Source organism: Capricornis sumatraensis, chromosome 12 (genome assembly GCF_032405125.1).
Source record: "Capricornis sumatraensis isolate serow.1 chromosome 12, serow.2, whole genome shotgun sequence".
Taxonomy (NCBI): Eukaryota; Metazoa; Chordata; class Mammalia; order Artiodactyla; family Bovidae; genus Capricornis; species Capricornis sumatraensis.
Window position 1 is genome coordinate 42,925,618 of NC_091080.1, and position 12,886 is coordinate 42,938,503.

The window sequence follows — 12,886 nt, forward strand, 5'->3', positions numbered from 1 at the left end:
TGCCCAAAATGTATATTAAAATTATTTTGCTGATACAAGGTAACTTAGAAAAACAGGGCATCAGTTCAGCACAAGAAATTGTATGTCTTCAGCATTGTCTTGAAGTGCCCTTTTATATTATACAGTTTTTTAAAATCTCATTTTACGTGGGAGAATAAACTGGTCTGCTAACTCATGAATCCTGTGGGGCACTTACTGTATCACGTCCCATGAGTAGTTGTTATATGTAAAGAAATGTTTACATAATCTCGGCAAGTCTTTTTTTTTTTAAACTGCACTGAGTAGCATGTGGGATCTTAGTTCCATGATCAGGGATCGAACCCATGCCCGCTGCCATGGAAGCATAGAGTTGTAATCACTGGACCTCCAGGGAACCCAGTGAGTCTTAACAGTCTTTCCTGCTCATGTGAAATGACTCTTCTGTTTTCTAAGGACCTCAGATGCTGAGAATTGAGTTAGCCATCATCAGACTCTCTATTCATGACACAAAATCATTGGTCCAGAAAGGCTACGCTTTTCTCTTTCATTTCCCTTTGGTTGTTTTTCTTCATCTCCTTCCTGCAGTTCCATACACCTCATTCCCTAATGTCTTTAAGGTTTGTCCTCCCAAGCTGTCTTCTATATTTTGAACATATTTTCTTAAAAAACTATACAATAATATTTTTTTGCTTTTTTTTAAAAATTTAATTAATTTTTTTAATTTAATTTTAAAATCTTTAATTCTTACATGTGTTCCCAAACATGAAACCCCCTCCCACCTCCCTCCCCATAACATCTCTGTGGGTCATCCCCATGCACCAGCCCCAAGCATGCTGTATCCTGCGTCAGACATAGACTGGCGATTCAATTCTTACATGATAGTATACATGATAGAATGCCATTCTCCCAAATCATCCCACCCCCTCCCTCTCCCTCTGAGTCCAAAAGTCCGTTATACACCGCTGTGTCTTTTTTCCTGTCTTGCATACAGGGTCGTCATTGCTATCTTTCTAAATTCCATATATATGTGTTAGTATACTGAAAACTATACAATAATATTTAAAGTTTAAAATTTTTGTTTAAATTATTTTGTAATATACATCTCAACTAGTTTCTAAGTTTCGTAAAATGTTGGCTTTTTTCGAGAACTGTTCGTGTTACTTTGTATAACATGCTTCCTACTGGCATGTATGATTCTGCAGCAGTCATGCGTCATAGCTTATCTCTTCCTTTCATCATGGATACTTTTGCTGTTCCCAGCTGCCCCCACTTCTACAGATCTGGGCATGTCTCATTATGAACCTACCCTGTGGTTTCTTTGGTAAGTATGTCCTAGCGTTGAGCTGGCTGGAATTTGGAGGTATATCCATATTTAGCTTCAGTAAGTAGTGCTGACTTGCTCTCAGGAATGGTGGTACTGTTTACTGAACCCAGGTCCCACTGCTTGCTGTTCAAAAGCCATTAAAGAGGCCAGGTTGGTGGAATTAATAAAAGTTTGCTTTATTTTGGATGCTTGCAACCTGGGGATGGAGGGAGGGTGGATCCTTGTCCAAAGGCTAACTCCCCTCTGACAGTTGGGGGGGGGGCAGAAATTTTATAGGCTGAGGGATGGGGCTACATGCAGAAATAGCAGTCAGTTCTGACAGTCATCTTGAAATTAGTCATGCAGTGGTCTGACCAGTGTCATCTTGTTTTAAGAACTGTTAGGTTTTAGGTCCAGGATTGGTTTGGTTCCATTTTTTGAAGCCAGTTCTCAGAATTGTGGCAGCTTATATCATGGTTATAGTCTGGTCATCATGTAGTTAACTTCTTCCACCTGGTGGGGGTTTCAGTCTCTAAGATAGCTCATATATTACGGCTCAGAACACTATAGCCCTTGAGGAGGAATTAAAGGTCCTTAACCATGCTTAATGACTAAAGTATTATTTGGTCTGCTGTGACTATTTCCCTTTGTTTCTGCATGTTCTCACTTCTCTGATTAAACCTATTCTTTGGCTAAAGCTTTTCCACAGATAAAAGGCAGTCAGAGAACATGGCTTGGCTTTCTCTGCCCACCAAAGCAAAATAAAAAATACACAGAGAGTTTGGAGGAAATAGAAAGATGGCTTAATTCTCAGCCAGCGGAGAGAGCAACACAGTAGGCTCAAGCTTCAAGAACAGTGTCTGCCATCCATGAGGGGTCTAAGGGCTTATACAAGATGAGGGCTCAAAGCCAGGGGTCATGATGAGGAACAAAAGTGTTCGGATCTTGATTTCTTCCTCTTGCATTGTTTCAAAGACAGTCATAGGCTGTGTCAGTAACCCAGTAACTGGGGCTGGTAGTTTGATGCCTCTGCGGCCTTTTCTCTGATATGTAACTGTAGGGGGAAGGGTTGTAAGGGTCAACACCAGATACAGGATGTATTTAGCATGTAGAGCCAAAGGAAAATAGATGTGAAGTGTAGCTCCTGCTGAGTCAGGGGGCAGAAAAGCAAACTTGGTTGCAGGCTTGCGGACTTAGGAGCAGTTAAAGCAAAACACTTTCCATGAGTTTGGGTCTGCTCACTGTTCTCTTTATTTTCTTTGTTCTCAGAAAGGGGAAGAGAAAAACTCATTTCTCTCTTTTTAATGTTTTTCCTTTTCACTGCAACAGGACTGTAGGGCCTGTTCCATTTCAGTACCTGTGTAGATTCTAATATGGTAAAGACTGATTGATAGAAGCTGCATAAACAAAAGCTCCTTGGGTTCTTTGCATATGAAGAGTTCCTGAGATCTTCCAGTTTGAGAAACAATGATTTAGGCTATACCAATACTGGCAAAAATCATCGATTGTCAAATTTACTTTATGTCATGTTAAGTGAGGTATTGTCTTACCCTGATGCATTCACTCATCGATAAGATATATTATGTATTTTTTCACCACTTAGGAGAAAGGTGAATTGGCTTCTAAGTGTAGAAGGCCTCCTTTTCAGTCTGTGAGTAAGGATGAGAAGCTTGGCCACCCCATCTCAAAAGTGCAGCATGGAGGGAAGGCGCTGAGCCCTCAATCGTCAGAACTCTCGGAGGCCAGCTGGGGAGGCTTCATCTCATTTCCGGTGAAGGGGAAATCCCAGGGGCCAGTCTGGGATTAGAGCTGTTTGTGCTGAGCTACAACATACATTCAAGATCTTTCTGGAAAGGATCAGCAATTCTGGTCCTAAGTGGTCTCCGTGGCCTGAGGCTGGCGAGTAACTCTGAAGTGCCTTCCTTCAGCTTGCTGCCCCTTTAAGCCTGGCAGCTGCCCTGCAGCAGTTACAGTAACTGAACTCAGTCAGGTCTTGTTGCTCTACTTGGCAGTCTGCCACTGCTCCCCTTTCACCCCAGGTTCTTGCCCCCCAGGTATCATGGGGCTGGTGATGAGAAGCTCAATCAGGGTCCTGTGTGAATGGCCAGAGAAATAATCAACTGAGATGATGGATTCAATTGTAATTTACGTATTGCTTAAACATACGCTAGTGTGTGACCTGTCACTGTTCAGTGGATGCCAGCGTTATGCGATATGTGACGATGTGTGTACAAAGGTCATCACTCTATTTTTACCCTATAGCATGAAGAGCCTTTATCATTTTGTCACATTTGCTTCCAGGATTTTCTCTTTACATTCTTTCAAAAAAAGGAATCGTTAGGATAAAGCAAAGTAAAAGCCACCTTTAACCATTACCTCTAGGCTCATTCCTCCTGTCCCCCCTTTCCCACCTCCCAGACAAAGCAATAACTATTATAAGTGTGCTTTGCATGGTTGTTACCAAAAATGCAAATCCATGTGCCCAGGGCACAGTGAGGCCAATCAATACTAAAACACTGGAGTCTGGAACAGAGAAAGGTTTGTTACAGGGCCACACAAGGAGATGGGTGGCTCATGCACTAAGAACCCCAAAGTTATTCAAGGCTTTCAGTAAAGCCCTTTTCTAGGAAAGGTGAGGGAGGGGCCTTGTCAGTTGCTGCAGACTTCAGATCCTTGTTTTTGAGGCCAGTTCATGGTCAGATGACGATGCTCGTGTAAACCTCTACCAAACAAGTGTTATTCTCTGTCCTGACAAGAAAGAGCCAGGTCCCAAGCACAGCCGTTACCTTCCCAGGTCCCAGTCCTGGCTGAGAGGAAGCAGAGCTCAGCTGGCAGTACCCTAAGGGCCAGGTCCCCAGACCCTGCCCAGCTGTCATCCTGGAGGGAGACAGGCACCAAACTCAACTGGCTCTTGGACTCCTCAGGCCTCAAGGTGGGGGCAGTTCCCACAGACTGCGACCCGGGCAAACAGCTGCAACCATTGAGGTCACAGAGACAGGAATGAGTGAGGTTCACTGCTGCCTCAAGGCCTAGTCCTGGCCAATGGATGGCCCTGGCAAGGGCTCTGGAGCCCTGCAAGACACAGCCCCCAGCCTGTTCTCTGGCCGCCCTCTCTCCCCCCAGCTCACCCTCTGGCCCAAGGCCAGGCAAGCTGGAGGGTCTCAGGGAGAAAGCAGGGATCTGCCTCTTACCTCATTCTCCACCTGAGGACCACAGCACCACCAACCGTTGACTGAGTCACTTCTTTAATGGCTCCTCATTGACAGTTGGTTGCTTGTGGACGGGGCCCACCAAGGGTCTGACCAATGGCTGAGGAAGACCCGTTGCCTGGTAACAGGGTGCTGAGTAATGGTGCCCAGCAATGGTTGCATGCTAAGGGGTGTGCTCTGTTACATGATTTTAGTCCTTTTTTAATTTCTAAAATCACATTTATAACTATAGATCCATAAACAAGACTTACTATTGTAGTTATGTATTTTAAAGTTTACATAAATGATTTACTAGAGTACATGGATCATTTTCATGGACTTCTCAGGTGGCTCAATGGTAAAGAGTCTGCCCACAATGCAGGAGACCCAGATTTGATCCCTGGGTTGGGAAGATCCCTTGGAGAAGGGAATGGCTACCCACTCCAGTATTCTTGCCTGGAGAATCTCATGGACAGAGGAACCTGGCGGGCTACAGTCCATGGGGTCACAAAGAGTCGGACATGACTGAGCAACTAAACAACAACTGTAACGTATCATTTTCACATCATTCTTAGGTTTTTGAGATTATCTGTCTATGGATCTAAGAAGAGTTGTTTTTCAATTTGTTGAGCTTTTTTTAATTTGTAAGGATAAAAGTCTTGACTCCCAAGTTCTTTACACGTTGCACCAGAACAACTTGTAAAGTAGGCTCTTTGAGAATATTCTGTAGAGGCCATCACGTTTTCCGATACAGTTCTATTTTTCCCTTTTCCCTTTTTTTTTTTTACCTTATTGTACTGACTAAAGCCTCCAGTACAACACTGTGTAGACACTGTGAGAAAGGACAGCCTCGTATTGTCTCCAGTCTTACAGAGAAAGCATTCAGTCTCTGGAAATTAAGTATGATATTTGCTGCAGGTTTTTCAAAGAAATCTTTTGTCAGGTTGAGGAAATTTCCTTCTTTTCTTGGTTTGCTGAGGGGTTTTATTGATTAATGTTAAATTTTGTCAAATAGTTCTGTATCTATTGACATTATCACCGAGCTTTTCAGTCTTTTGACGTTTCATTTTTTTGGTTTCAAATGATTTAACCTTGCTTTCTAACCCTAACCTTAACCCCACCTGTTGTTCAGTCACTCAGTCATGTCTGATGCTTTGCAACCCCATGGACTGCAGCATGCCAGGTTTATCTGTCCATCACCATCTCTCGGAGCTTGCTCAAACTCATGTCCATTGAGTTGGTGATGACATCTAACCATCTCATCCTCTGTCATCCCCTTCTCCTGTCTTCAATTTTTCCCAGCATCAGGGTCTTTTCTAATGAGTCAATTCTTCTCATTAGTGCCCAAAGTATTGAAGTTTCAGCTTCAGCATGAGTCCTTCCAATTCAGGACTGATTTCCTTTAGGATAGACTGATTTGATCTCCTTGCAGTCCAAGGGACTTTCAAGAGTCTTCTCCAACACCACAGTTCAAAAGCATCAGTTCTTCGGTGCTCAGCCTTCTTTAGGATCCAACTCTCACATCCATACATGACTGCTGGAAAAACCAAAGCTTTGACTATTTGGACCTTTGTCGGCAAAGTAATGTATTTGCTTTTTAATATGCTGTCTCTAGGTATGTCATAGGTTTTCTTCCAAGGAGCAAGCATCTTTTAATTTCATGGCTGCAGTCACCATCTGCAGTAATTTTGGAATCCAAGAAAACAATGTCTTTCACTGTTTCCATTGTTTCCCCATCTATTTGCCATAAAGTGATGGGACTGGATGCCATGACCTTCGTTTTTTGAATGTTGAGTTTTAAGCCAGATTTTTCACTTTCCTCTTTCACCATCAAGAGGCTCTTTAGCACCTCTTCGCTTTCTGCCATAAGGGTGGTGTTATCTGCATATCTGAGGTTATTGATATTTCTCCAGCAATCTTGATTCCAGCTTGTGCTTCATCCACCCCAGCATTTCGCATGATGTACTCTGCATGTAAGTTAAGTAAGCAGGGTGACAATATAGAGCCTTGATGTACTCCTTTCCCAATTTTGAACCAGTCCCCACATGATCATCATTAGTTTCCTGACACAGGAAAGTACCACAGAATGGCTGATTTAGGACAGCAGAGGTTTATTGTCTCATGTTTCTTGAGAACAGCAGTCTGAAATCACAGTGTCATCAGCCCATGCTTGATGTGAAGCCTGTAGGGAAGGATCATTCTTGGTTCTTTCAGTTTCTGGCCTGTGTAAACAAAATTCCATTCTTTACATCCTTCTTCACATGACATTCTCTGTCTCTGCACGTCTTCCATTTGTGTGTCTGTCTCTGAGCCCAAATTTCTCTCTTTTATAAGGCCACTAGTTACATTGGATTCAGGTTCATCCTAATGACATCATCTTAATTTAGTTAAATCTGCAAACAACTTATGCTATGGTTTTCAAGTTTGTGTCCTGCCTCCCCACCATTCATATGTTGAAATCCTAACCCCTCAAAGGTGATGGTATTTGTAGGTGGGGCCTTCGGAAGGAGCTTAGTCATGAAAGTGGTGCTCTCATCAATGGGATTATTGCCTCATAAAAGAGGGTCCAGAGGCACCATAGACCCTCTTCCAGGTGAGAACACAGAATGTGCCAGTTATGAATCAGGTGGATGGTCCATGATCAGAACGTGATCATGCTGGTGTCTTGATCTTGAACTTCTCAGCTTCCAAAATTGTGAGAAACAGATTTCTGTTGTTTATAAGCTACACTATCTGTGGTATTCTATTATAGTGGCCCAAACAGATCTAGACAATTTATTTCTGAATATGATCACATTGAGGTACTACTCCAAGGTCAGAATGTCAATATATTAATGTTTCCTTTGGTGGGGAAACACAATTCCACCTATAAAAATTAGGATGTAAAATCATTTTGCATAGTGGTAGATTTTAAATACTTTGCTAAAGATTTTTGTGTCCATGTTTATAAAGTATTTTGTACCATTTTTTTCTTGTAATGACTTTGGTTTTGGTATCACTATAATGTAGCTTCATAAAATATTTTGGGAAGAGTTCCTGCTTCCTCTCTTATTTTTCTGTGGCTAACTTTAAGATTTTCCCTTTGACTTTTGTTTTCTGTGTTTACTGCATGTGTAAGTATGATTTTGTTTTCATTTATCTGATAAAGATTTGTTGGTTTTCTTGCTTTTATGGAAGAGTCGTAGCCATTGGTTCTTCACATGTTGCCTCTGCTCCATTTTTTTTTTTTTCTCCTCTCTTTTCCCTGTGAGACTCCAATTAAATTTTTGGTAGATCATTTTACTTTATTTACTTGAATTTCTTTATGTATATTCCATCTATTCCCTTCCCCAAGCTGTATTTTTCATAATTTCTCAGATCTCTGTTTCGTCTTATTATTCTCACTTTCAGCAGCAACCTATCTGCTGCCAAATTTGTCCACTGAATTTTTAAGTTTGAGTATGACTTCCCTCATTTATAGAGGTTTTGTCTGATTCTTTTTAACACTTGTTGGGTTACTTCTCATAGTTTCTCTCCATATAGGTATGTTAAAGCTTATGCTTTTTTTTTTTTAATATGGTTATTTTCTTTCCAAAGAAATCTGTACCTTCTAACTCAAGCATTTGAAATCTTTAGTGGATAGTTTCTGCCATCTTTTATTCATAATGCTGATTATTTATGATGCTTTGCTTCATTTTTTGGCTATATATTACTCCTTCCCCTCCATAAGTAATTTGTGGGGATTTTTTGAGGCTTAGGATAATGGTATTTTTCTTTGGAGTGGACTCCTCTTTGTTTTAGTCATTTCTAGCACTACCAGTGCTGAACCCTTTTAAGTGAAGCTTGAGGTTTCTTTCAACTCTGGTGATGCCAATTTGGGTTATTTTGCTAGACAGCCAGCCTACCAGAAGTTATAACCTTCCAGGATGTGTTCTCTGTCTCCTTCCTTCCTTCCTCCCTCCCTCGCGCCCTCCCTTCCTTTCTCTTTCCCTCTTCCCCTTTTCTCTCTCCTTCCTCAGGAGATGAATCTGTGTAACCATAGGGTTCTTTCAGATTCCCTAAGCCTTTCAGGACCTGAGTTTTGACTTACATACCCTCTATTTCTCTATAGTTAACTTTAGTAGGACTTTGCAAATTTCTTCTTGGAAAAAGTGCTTTTTGATTTTTTTCACCTATTTTTCTGGATTTTTCACTTTTGACTGAATTTTTGCCCAATAATAGCTCTTATCTTGACTATTCAGTGCATTCAAAAAACTTAAAAGATTTTTGTTTTTGTTTGTTTTTAGCATTTTAAAATGTTTCAGTAGAGAGTTTGGTCACAATAAGATTGCCCACCATTATCTAAAGCCTTATTTTTGTGTCTAAATAAATCACTGCGTAACTATCAGTCTTGATTACCAAAGTTTTTCATTCATTTCTCGGTGGGATATTCAATCTTCTGTCTCTGGCTTGAATGTTTCAGTGGTAGAGTATAAGTGTGGCCCCAGTATTCCCTTTCCTTCCAAACTTTGTAGGAGATTAAATTGGTTTTAGGGGACTTCCCTGGTGGTCCAGTGGTTAAGAATCTGCCTTGCAATGCAAGGATATGGGTTTGATCCCTCTTCTCAGAACTAAGATCCCGTGTGCCACGGCAACTAAACCTGTCTGCTGTAACCAGTGAGCCCTGGTGGTCTGAAGCCTGCACAACACAAGATACAAGGAGGGTCCCCAGTACTGCAACCAAGACCCCACACAGCCAAATAAATGCATTGAATAAACTAGCTTTTGATTGAGAATAATGATTTTTTTAAAAAAGAATAATGATTTGTTTTTCATTATTCTTAAAGTCCAACAAACTTTGTCAGGAAGTGCCTTGGCATATGGCTTGATTGTTTTGTATCAGATTTTCCTTAATCATGTCATGTCCCTTAAAGAAAAGTCTTTAATAACAAGCTTATTCTACCATGGCTTTGGATACTTTTATTTGTGTTTTTTTATTTGCATCAGCAACTTCTTAGCTAATTTTTTCGTTTTTTGTTTCTTTCTCAAGGACAACAAATATACACACATTGGATATACTTTGTCCTAAATTTATAATTTTTCTCCAATTCTTTATCCTCTGCGCTCTTTCAAATTTCATCTTGCTTAGTTTTCTGTAGTGTGTGCAGCACACCCCCTCTTTTCAGTTATTATTTGAGTTGCTTCAATGTAGCTTTTCATTTTCTTAAGGTATTTTTCTTTTTCATTTCTTCCCTGAGCTCTTTCAGGTCAGTTGAAAATTCTTCTGCAGTTTTATTATCACTTTACTTTTTGAAGATTTTAAAAACATGAACCATTATTAAAGTCTGTATTGAATTTATTACAATATTTCTTCTGTTTTATGGTTTGGTTTTTTGGCCAGAAGGCGCTGTGGGATCTTAGCTCCCATACCAGGAATTGAGCCCTTAGCCCTTGCATTGGAAGGCGAAGTCTTAACCACTGTACCACCAGGGAAGTCTATCACTTTAAAAAATGATTTTTTTGAGCTCTTGTTTCATCATGGCTATATTTAATTTCTTTTAAAGTAGATGCATTTTCTATGTGTTTTGTTACTTAATTCTTTTGATATGCAAACAACAGTTCCCTTTGTCTTTTGTTCCTTCGACTTTGTCATATTTTGGGCAAAAGGCTGCGTGACTTTGCATGGATTCTGGTCTGGATCACTTTTCACTGCTGCTCAGTTTCCTAGGCCACTCTCCAGCCCAGATACCTGCTGAGGAAGGAGGCACTTAGCGAGTGAGCAGGGGCATCGCCTTAGGCTTGTCCCTTCCCAGTGGGAACAGTCGGCCACTGGCAACCTTCCCTTAGGTTGCAGGTCAGCAGGCTTTGCGAGGTAGTCCTGATGACACAGGTCTCTGGTTGGGTGAAGACCCAGAGCTTTGTTTACTTTCATCAGCAGCAGCTTAGCTGTCATTCACCTCTTTTCTTGAGTTTCTCTTGTATCTTCCCCTCACTCATGGATACTTTGTTAGTGAAATATGGGAAGAGAAATACCTGGACTAAGCTACAATTATGAAGGTCAAATCCCTTACCCAGAGAATCTGAACATCTATTTTAACCCTGAGCTGAAAGAATTTTGACAAATCTGGGCAATGTGGGCTCTGGACAGATAGAGTTACTTTCTCAGTGTGGATGGCATGCAGGCCAGAGCCCCTCCCCAAGCTGGCCTCTCCTCACCACAAACAAAGCTACCTTTGGCCCTTTGGTCAAAAGCCTTCCTCCTTCTTCAGTTAATAGATGTCGGAGTAGGAAAGCTACAAAGGCAAGGAAGACTATTCAAGACTCTTGCAGAAAGAAGGGAGACAGAACTCAACTCAGCTGACACAAAGGACTGGAGAGAGATTTTTAAGAGCTGAGGTGGGGAAGAGGGGACTCATGGACAATCCAGGGTTTGAACATTCACTTTACCCAAAGGAAAAGTACAGCCTCTCCCCTTTCACAACAGGAGGGAGTTTTCCAGCTTTGAGCAGAGTGTCAGCTGAAGTCAGGAGTCTATGGTCCTTAGTTCAGTTCAGTTCAGTCACTCAGTCGTGTCCAACTCTTTGCGACCCCATGAATCGCAGCACACCAGGCCTCCCTGTTCATCACCATCTCCTGGAGTTCACTCAGACTCACGTCCATTGAGTCCGTGATGCCATCCAGCCATCTCATCCTCTGTCGTCCCCTTCTCCTCCTGCCCCCAGTCCCTCCCAGCATCAGAGTCTTTTCCAATGAGTCAACTCTTCTCATGAGGTGGCCAAAGTACTGGAGTCTCAGCTTTAGCATCATTCCTTCCAAAGAAATCCCAGGGCTGATCTCCTTCAGAATGGACTGGTTGGATCTCCTTGCAGTCCAAGGGACTCTCAAGAGTCTTCTCCAACACCACAGTTCAAAAGCATCAATTCTTCAGTCCTCAGCCTTCTTCACAGTCCAACTGTCACATCCATACATGACTACAGGAAAAACCATAGCCTTGACTAGACGGACCTTAGTCGGCAAAGTAATGTCTCTCCTTTTGAATATACTATCTAGGTTGGTCATAACTTTTCTTCCAAGGAGTAAGCGTCTTTTAATTTCATGGCTGCAGTCACCATCTGCAGTGATTTTGGAGCCCAGAAATATAAAGTCTGACATGGTTTCCACTGTTTCCCCATCTATTTGCCATGAAGTGATGGGACCGGATGCCATGATCTTCGTTTTCTGAATGTTGAGCTTTAAGCCAACTTTTTCACTCTCCTCTTTCACTTTCATCAAGAGGCTTTTTAGTTCCTCTTCACTTTCTGCCATAAGGGTGGTGTCATCTGCATATCTGAGGTTATTTATATTTTTCCCGGCAATCTTGATTCCAGCTTGTGTTTCTTCCAGCCCAGCGTTTCTCATGATGTACTCTGCATAGAAGTTAAATAAGCATGGTGACAGTATACAGCCTTGATGTACTCCTTTTCCTATTTGGAACCAGTCTGTTGTTCCATGTCCAGTTCTAACTGCTGCTTCCTGACCTGCATACAGATTTCTCAAGAGGCAGGTCAGGTGGTCTGGTATTCCCATCTCTTTCAGAATTTTCCACAATTTATTGTGATCCACACAGTCAGAGGCTTTGGCATAGTCAATAAAGCAGAAATAGATGTTTTTCTGGAACTCTCTTGCTTTTTCCATGATCCAGTGGATGTTGGCAATTTGATCTCTGGTTCCTCTGCCTTTTCTAAAACCATCTTGAACATCAGGGAGTTCACAGTTCATGTATTGCTAAAGCCTGGCTTGGAGAATTTTGAGCATTACTTTACTAGTGTGTGAGATGAGTGGAATTGTGCGGTAGTTTGAGCATTCTTTGGCATTGCCTTTCTTGAGATTGGAATGAAAACTGAACTTTTCCAGTCCTGTGGCCACTGCTGAGTTTTCCAAATTTGCTGGCATATTGAGTGCAGCACTTTGACAGCATCATCTTTCAGGATTTGAAAGAGCTCCATTGGAATTCCATCACCTCCACTAGCTTTGTTCGTAGTGATGCTTTCTAAGGCCCACTTGACTTCACTTTCCAAGATGTCTGGCTCTAGATTAGTGATCACATCATCATGATTATCTGGGTCGTGAAGATCTTTTTTGTACAGTTCTTCTGTGTATTCTTGCCACCTCTTCTTAATATCTTCTGCTTCTGTTAGGTCCATACCATTTCTGTCCTTTATCGAGCCCATCTTTGGATGAAATGTTCCCTTGGTATCTCTAATTTTCTTGAAGAGATCTCTAGTCTTTCCCATTCTGTTGTTTTCCTCTATTTCTTTGCATTGATTGCTGAGGAAGGCTTTGTTATCTCTTCTTGCTATTCTTTGGAACTCTGCATTCAGATGCTTATATCTTTCTTTTTCTCCTTTGCTATGGTCCTGGATGATTGCACTTCAGAGATATCCCAGGTCCTTGAGAAAGATTCCCTGAATCTTAGAGT